Here is a 7,672-nt window from a genome sequence, read left to right on the forward strand (position 1 = left end):
TGCAAAGCAGCTCAGTTCCACAAAATGATGTAGATTACTATGATTTTCTCTATTCCAATTTAAAGACGAGTTTTATAGAATTCTATAGAATTTAGTATAGGTTGCATCAGAGAGAAAATGTCATGCATGTTTTCTTTGAATGCTATAGATTTCTACAAATTTCTATAGATTTCTACAGATATGTCATGAGTCGGTTCTGTCCTATAGAATTCTTTAGATTGTTATAGTTTTAATTATAGAAGTTTATAGAAAAGTACACATTTATAGTATTCTACAGAATATATATATATATATAGAATTCTTTAGCATGTATTACAAATACGACTGTTCTATAACATGCTATAGATTTCTACAAGATTCTATAGATTTTTTTGCTAAGGGTCGACTCTTTGTTTGTAGATATCTACTAAACTACAGCAAATACAGAGAGTAATGTAGGCCTGTTATACTGAGTGATATATATTATACACACTGCTCTGCTTTCTGCACGGACCTCACAGCTGTTCTCACTGTAAACATCGCGTCGCGATGAAAGCAGTTAATAAAATAATATCCAGTGGATGCATGCAGAGCTGTCATTGGCTGAGATAAGTCCGGCCGTGCGTCACGACCATAGACTGCATGAACAGCACAGCAGCTTGGTGGTGCTGCAGTGTATAAATGAAACCTGGAGGAAAAGTTAAACAAAAGTTATTCTGCTCTGACTTGTACAATCCCTCAGGTCTATTTTGCTGCTTACTAATGTGCGTCCCCAGGCACAGTTAGGTAGGTCCTGCAACATCTCACCCACCTCAACCCCACTGACTGTCACATGTGTCAGCAGCATCTCGATGTGAAAACCACGACCAGCTCCTTGGTTTTACTAATCTGCACGTGTTTTTTTGCAGCACATGGTGCAGCTATTCACAGGGTCACGGTATCCCTCCTGCTCTGCCTTGCTGATATAACCCCAGACAGATCCTGTCACGGATGAGTGAAGGAAGCAGGACCCAAATGCAGATAACTCTTGAGAAACCCTTTATTTCAAGGATACAGATAAATACCGAACAGAACACTCTCCGGTGAACTCCGTCACCAACAAACAATGACCCAACACTGAACACAGACAGAGACAAGACTAAATACAAGAAGGGGTAATCATGACAACGAGAAACAGCCGGGCAGGGGAGGAGAAACACAAGGACAACAGGTGAACACAATCGGGTAATCAGGGAGGGAAACAGACAGAAAGCAGACAGGCAGGAAACGGGGGTGAACACTTAACACAATAAGACAGGAAACCCAAAGACAAGAAAAACACCAACACAGACAAAACTACAAGCGTGACATAACATGTGAATTGTGACAGAACCCCCCCCCTCAAGGGACGGATTCCAGACGTCCCTAAAAAAACAAAAACAAAAAAAGTCCAAAACCCCAAGCAGGGTGGGCGGAGGGGGTCCGGAGGACGGGTCTTGGGCTAACAGCCCAGGAACACAGCGGAGGACCAGGAAGGGGTCTCGGGCGGACGGCCCGGGGGGCAAGGTACAGTCCAAAAAGGGGGATTCGGGCGGACTGCCCGGGGACAAGGCAGAGAACCAGGAAGGGGTCTCGGGCGGACGGCCCGGGGTCAAAACAGAGTCCAAGGTGGGGACCATGGAGGACCGAAGGCAGCGGCAGGAAGAGTCAGGGACCCGGGTCCGAGGGCGAAGGCAACGGCAGGAAGAGTCAGGGGGTCGGGCCCGAGGGCGAAGACCGCAGCTCTCAGGGGACCGGGCACGAGGGCGAAGACCGCGGCTCTCAGGGGGCCGGGCTCTCAGGGGGCCGGGCTCGAGGGCGAAGACCGCGGCTCTCAGGGGACCGGGCTCGAGGGCGAAGACCGCGGCTCTCAGGGGGCCGGGCTCGAGGGCGAAGACCGCGGCTCTCAGGGGGCCGGGCTCGAGGGCGAAGACCGCGGCTCTCAGGGGGTCGGGCTCGAGGGCGAAGACCGCGGCTCTCAGGGGGCCGGGCTCGAGGGCGAAGACCGCGGCTCTCAGGAGGCCGGGCTCGAGGGCGAAGACCGCGGCTCTCAGGGGGCCGGGCTCGAGCCGGTGTCGACCGGACAGGATCAGGAGGCCGGGCAGGAAAGCGCTGATGGGCCAGTTCCGGAGATCGGGCAGGACCCGGTGTCGGCCGGACAGAAACCGGAGCCGGTCGGACAGGCTTCGGCAGGATCCCCCACGGAAAAGGACCAGGAGTTGGCAGGAACCCCGGCGAGACCGGTGATGGACATGGGGCTGGCAGGGCCCCCGGGAGAACCTCCAACGACACGGGATATAGGGTTGGCAGGACCCCCGGCAGAAGAGTCTTCTGCGGAACCTCCCACGGGACAGGAGAAAAGGTTGGCAGGACCCCCGGCAAGGGAGTAGACGGCGGGACCTCCAACGACACAGGACACAGGATTGGCAGGACCCCCGGCAGGGGAGTATTCTGCGGGACCTCCAACGGCACAGGACACAGGGTTGGCAGGACCCCCGGCAGGAGAGTAGACGGCGGGACCTCCAACGGCACAGGACACAGAGCTGGCAGGACCCCCGGCAGGGGAGTAGACGGCGGGACCTCCAACGGGACAGGACACAGGGTTGGCAGGACCCCCGGCAGGGGAGTAGACGGCGGGACCTCCAACGGCACAGGACACAGAGCTGGCAGGACCCCCGGCAGGGGAGTAGACGGCGGGACCTCCAACGGGACAGGAGAAAGGGTTGGCAGGACCCCCGGCAGAAGAGTATTCTGCGGGACCTCCAACGGCACAGGACACAGGGTTGGCAGGACCCCCGGCAGGGGAGTATTCTGCGGGACCTCCAACGGCACAGGACACAGGGTTGGCAGGACCCCCGGCAGGGGAGTAGACGGCGGGACCTCCAACGGCACAGGACACAGAGCTGGCAGGACCCCCGGCAGGGGAGTAGACGGCGGGACCTCCAACGGGACAGGACACAGGGTTGGCAGGACCCCCGGCAGGGGAGTAGACGGCGGGACCTCCAACGGGACAGGAGAAAGGGTTGGCAGGACCCCCGGCAGAAGAGTATTCTGCGGGACCTCCAACGGGACAGGAGAAAGGATTGGCAGGACCCCCGGCAGGGGAGTAGACGGCAGGACCTCCAACGACACAGGACACAGGGTTGGCAGGACCCCCGGCAGGGGAGTAGACGGCGGGACCTCCAACGGCACAGGACACAGGGTTGGCAGGACCCCCGGCAGGGGAGTAGACGGCGGGACCTCCAACGACACTTGCGTAGGGGCTTGAATAGGGAATGGAGAGGGACCTCGAGCGGAGACTTGAGAGGGGACTCGAGAGGAGACTGGAGAGGGGACTCCAGAGGGGACTAGAGAAGGGAACACGAGAGGGGATTTGAGAGGGGAACTAAAGAGGGGACCCGAGGAGGGACTAGAGGGCCTAAAGGAGGGACCTCGAGAGGGGACTCGAGGGGGAACTGGAGAGGGGACTCGAGATGGAATCAGAGAGGGAACTCGAGAAGGGACTACAGAGGGGACTCGAGGAGAAACTAGAGGAGGGACTAGAGGAGTAACTAGAGAAGGGAACTCGAGAGGGGAACTAGAGAGGGGACTCGAGGAGGGACTAGAGGAGGGCCTAAAGGAGGGACTAAAGGAGGGAACTCGAGAGGGGACTCGAGGGGGAACTGGAGAGGGGACTCGAGATGGAAACAGAGAGGGAACTCGAGAAGGGACTACAGAGGGGACTCGAGGGGGAACTGGAGAGGGAACTTGAGATGGAAACAGAGAGGGGACTCGAACAGAGACTAAAGAGGGGACTAGAGGAGAGACTAGAGGAGGGACTAGATGAGTAACTAGAGAAGGGAACTCGAGAGGGGACTCGAGGAGGGACTAGAGGAGGGACTAAAAGAGGGAACTCGAGAGGGAACTGGAGATGGAAACAGAGAGGGGACTCGAGAAGGGACTACAGAGGGGACTAGAGGAGAAACTAGAGGAGGGACTAGAGGAGTAACTAGAGAAGGGAACTCGAGAGGGGAACTAGAGAGGGGACTCGAGGAGGGACTAGAGGAGGGCCTAAAGGAGGGACTAAAAGAGGGAACTCGAGAGGGAACTGGAGATGGAAACAGAGAGGGGACTCGAGAAGGGACTACAGAGGGGACTAGAGGAGAAACTAGAGGAGGGACTAGAGGAGTAACTAGAGAAGGGAACTCGAGAGGGGAACTCGAGGGGGAACTTGAGATGGAAACAGAGAGGGGACTCGAACAGAGACTAAAGAGGGGACTAGAGGAGAGACTAGAGGAGGGACTAGAAGAGTAACTAGAGAAGGGAACTCGAGAGGGAACTCGAGAGGGAAACTAGAGAGGGGACTCGAGGAGGAACCAGAGGAGGGAACCCGAGATGGGACCGTGGCAGCCGGGACCAGATCCGGGTCTGGAACCAAGGCAGCTGGGGTCGGGACCATGGCTGCGGGGACCAGAACTGGGGCCGAAACCCTGGCTGCAGGGACCGGAATAGCAGCCAGAAACATGGCTGCTGAAGCCAGAATCCTGTCTATAAGCTCCAGCTTCGACGCCGGAAACACGGCCGTATAGGGCGCTCCCGGAGCCGGGACCATAGCCGCTGGGGCCGGCCCTGGAGCCGGAAACATGGCTGTATGATCCAGCTCTGGAGCCCGGATCATGACTGTGTGGGGCGGACTCGGAGCCGGAAACATGGCTGCGGGAGCCTGCACTGGGGCAGGAACCATGGCTGCTGGGACCGGGACTGGAACCATGGCTGCTGGGGCCCGTACTGGGACTGGGACCATGGCTGCTGGGGCCCGTACTGGGACTGGAACCATGGCTGCTGGGGCCCGTACTGGGACTGGAACCATGGCTGCTGGGGCCCGTACTGGGACTGGAACCATGGCTGGTGGGGCCCGTGCTCCTTGTCTGGCCTTGCGACGACTCTTCTTAGCAGCCGCCTGAATACTCCGTGGGCCTCCATAAGCCTGACGACTTCCAGCACATGACTCCAGAACAGGAGCAGGAACTGGGGAAGAAGCAGAGGTTGACTCCAGACGGAACACGCCGAGACGTATGGTGTCAGGTTGGGAATTGGGAGGTAGGGGACTAGCATGCCTGGAGCTAGCAGGCCGGGAAAAAGGTTTGACCTCAACGCTGCCCAAAAAGTCCTCCACCCACTCGGGGAGCAACTCCCTCAACCAGGGCCTTGAGGTTACCTCCTGGCGTGCCGCAGAAATAACTGACTGCCTCTCTTCCGTACTGGAGGCATATCGAAAGTCATTCCTCAAGCATGTTAACTTGTACTTCACAGCGTACAAACTGTCTGCTGGGTCCATTCCTGGTTGGGTCATTCTGTCACGGATGAGTGAAGGAAGCAGGACCCAAATGCAGATAACTCTTGAGAAACCCTTTATTTCAAGGATACAGATAAATACCGAACAGAACACTCTCCGGTGAACTCCGTCACCAACAAACAATGACCCAACACTGAACACAGACAGAGACAAGACTAAATACAAGAAGGGGTAATCATGACAACGAGAAACAGCCGGGCAGGGGAGGAGAAACACAAGGACAACAGGTGAACACAATCGGGTAATCAGGGAGGGAAACAGACAGAAAGCAGACAGGCAGGAAACGGGGGTGAACACTTAACACAATAAGACAGGAAACCCAAAGACAAGAAAAACACCAACACAGACAAAACTACAAGCGTGACATAACATGTGAATTGTGACAGATCCATTTCATATCTGTTTTGTGTACAGTTGCACAAAAAGGTGGCCCGGGCAGATGAGGTGACAGTTCTCTGGAGAGAAAAATAAAAAATTATATGAAATAATGAGACAGGAAGTTAGAAAGTTACAGAGAGAAAAAGAAGGAAAAACACGAAACAAAAATGAAATATTTTTGCACAAGGTTACATACTTGCTGCTGGTAGAGTAATTAACTCTGTTCATATCTATACTAATATTAAAGTATGTTACATGAAATTGTTCTAACACTCTGCGAAGTTGTGATAGTTATAAACTTCCAGTAAATGGACGTAGGGTCCGTGACGTCACCCATAGGATTCTGCAGAGTTGCCGTGAAGCCCTTAGTAGGCGGAGTCGGCCACTAACGGCTCAACAGTGACGTCAGAGTTCAACTCCCGCCTTCTCCAAATAAGGGCAAATAGGCGGAGCCGAGGCGGGACCTGCTGCCACCGAGCTGGAAGCATAGATATATATAAACACTAGATGGCTCATGGGAGATTTTCCAGCGTAGCTGACCGGCCGCCATCTTGCTACAGTCAACAGTTACTCTGATTCGCGTTATGGTAGCTGTTGTCAGGTGAGTGATCTGCACAAAAATACTCTTAACTCACTGAAATCTTGACTGATTTACAAACGGTTTGGTTTATTATAAACATGATTAGCATGGCTATGATACAGGATGCTTGGACATGTTGAAATTGCAGCTTTTCTTTGTGTATGTGGTTGTATTTATTAGCTGGCTAATAACAAGAGGCTGTCAGTGAGACCTAGTATTACAAAGTTGACCCACAACTCCACCAGTGGGAGAGGCAGAACTGCTCTTTCTTTCAACACAACTTAAGTTACACATGATTTATTCCAAGTGGTTTGCATTATGATACAGGAATTTGCTGGCTTTGTGTTTACAGAAGTACCTGACTATGCCGGACTTTTGTGCAGCCTACGGATGCTCTAATCACCGCAGTCTGGAAACAAGAACCCGTGGGATCACCTTTCACGTGTAAGATATGACAATATTATGACTAAAATTAGGATAATCGTTAATTACTTAGTGGATGTATGTACATTACAAGTCCTGCTACACAGGATCAGTGGGGCTATGTGAGATAATAGTATTGCAATATTGTTGTTGACCCAGCCTCTTTAGAATATGTTGTTACCATTTCTTTACACAATTATTTAATGTTTCTATTGGACACCTTTTTTATTACTCTTAGTGTGGTTGTCTTATCTTAAAGTAGGCTATACATACATGCATACATACCAAAAATATGATAATTTCGGTGTGTATTTTTGTCCTACCCTTAATGTTAAAGGAAAGAAGGGAGGAATATGTTGACAATAATTTATATATCTGGCTACCTTTCTCATGTTTTTAAGGTTTCCCAAAACCAAAGAGAGGAGGAGGCAGTGGGAACTCGCCCAAAGAAGGGACGGTTTTGTTTCCTGTGACAGGACACTGCTCTGCAGTGAGCACTTCAGGAGTGAGGAATTTGACCGGACAGGAGACGCAGCACTATGTTCCCCACATATGTTTATGTTTGCTCAGTCTAATAAACCCATAACATGGTTGTGAAAGAATACCAAAGCTGAGGCTGGACGGTGATTGATTGTTGGTGTGCCATGTGTTCTTCTTAATAATAATAATACATTTATTTTGGGGGGCCGCTTTCATAACACCCAAGGACACATAGGATAGTTTATGTTTAAATTGTTCCCTATATTGCATAGGGGCAATATAGGGAACGATTTAAACAGTGGATTTTGTGATATATCAGCCGGGGTGAGACAAGACAAACCACAAATGGACTACAGAAGGACACAAAAGGACACATGGTACAGTTTATATTATTCTTGGTCTTTTTTCAATAACATATTTCAAAGGTTCTGGATTTGTTTACAAATCTAGAAACTAAATACAAAACTAGGATGATATGA

General features: G+C 52.1%; 1 long non-coding RNA gene across 1 annotated transcript; it reads left to right on the top strand.

Moving 5' to 3' along the window:
- The first annotated feature begins 6,207 nt into the window (after nucleotides 1–6,207).
- Nucleotides 6,208–7,357, top strand: LOC139434771 (uncharacterized). The gene is made up of 3 exons (XR_011644076.1): nucleotides 6,208–6,311; nucleotides 6,643–6,734; nucleotides 7,115–7,357. It is a non-coding gene; the product is annotated as an uncharacterized lncRNA (long non-coding RNA).
- The last annotated feature ends 315 nt before the right edge of the window (nucleotides 7,358–7,672 follow it).

The sequence above is a fragment of the Pseudochaenichthys georgianus genome, chromosome 11 (assembly GCF_902827115.2).
Source record: "Pseudochaenichthys georgianus chromosome 11, fPseGeo1.2, whole genome shotgun sequence".
Taxonomy (NCBI): domain Eukaryota; kingdom Metazoa; phylum Chordata; class Actinopteri; order Perciformes; family Channichthyidae; genus Pseudochaenichthys; species Pseudochaenichthys georgianus.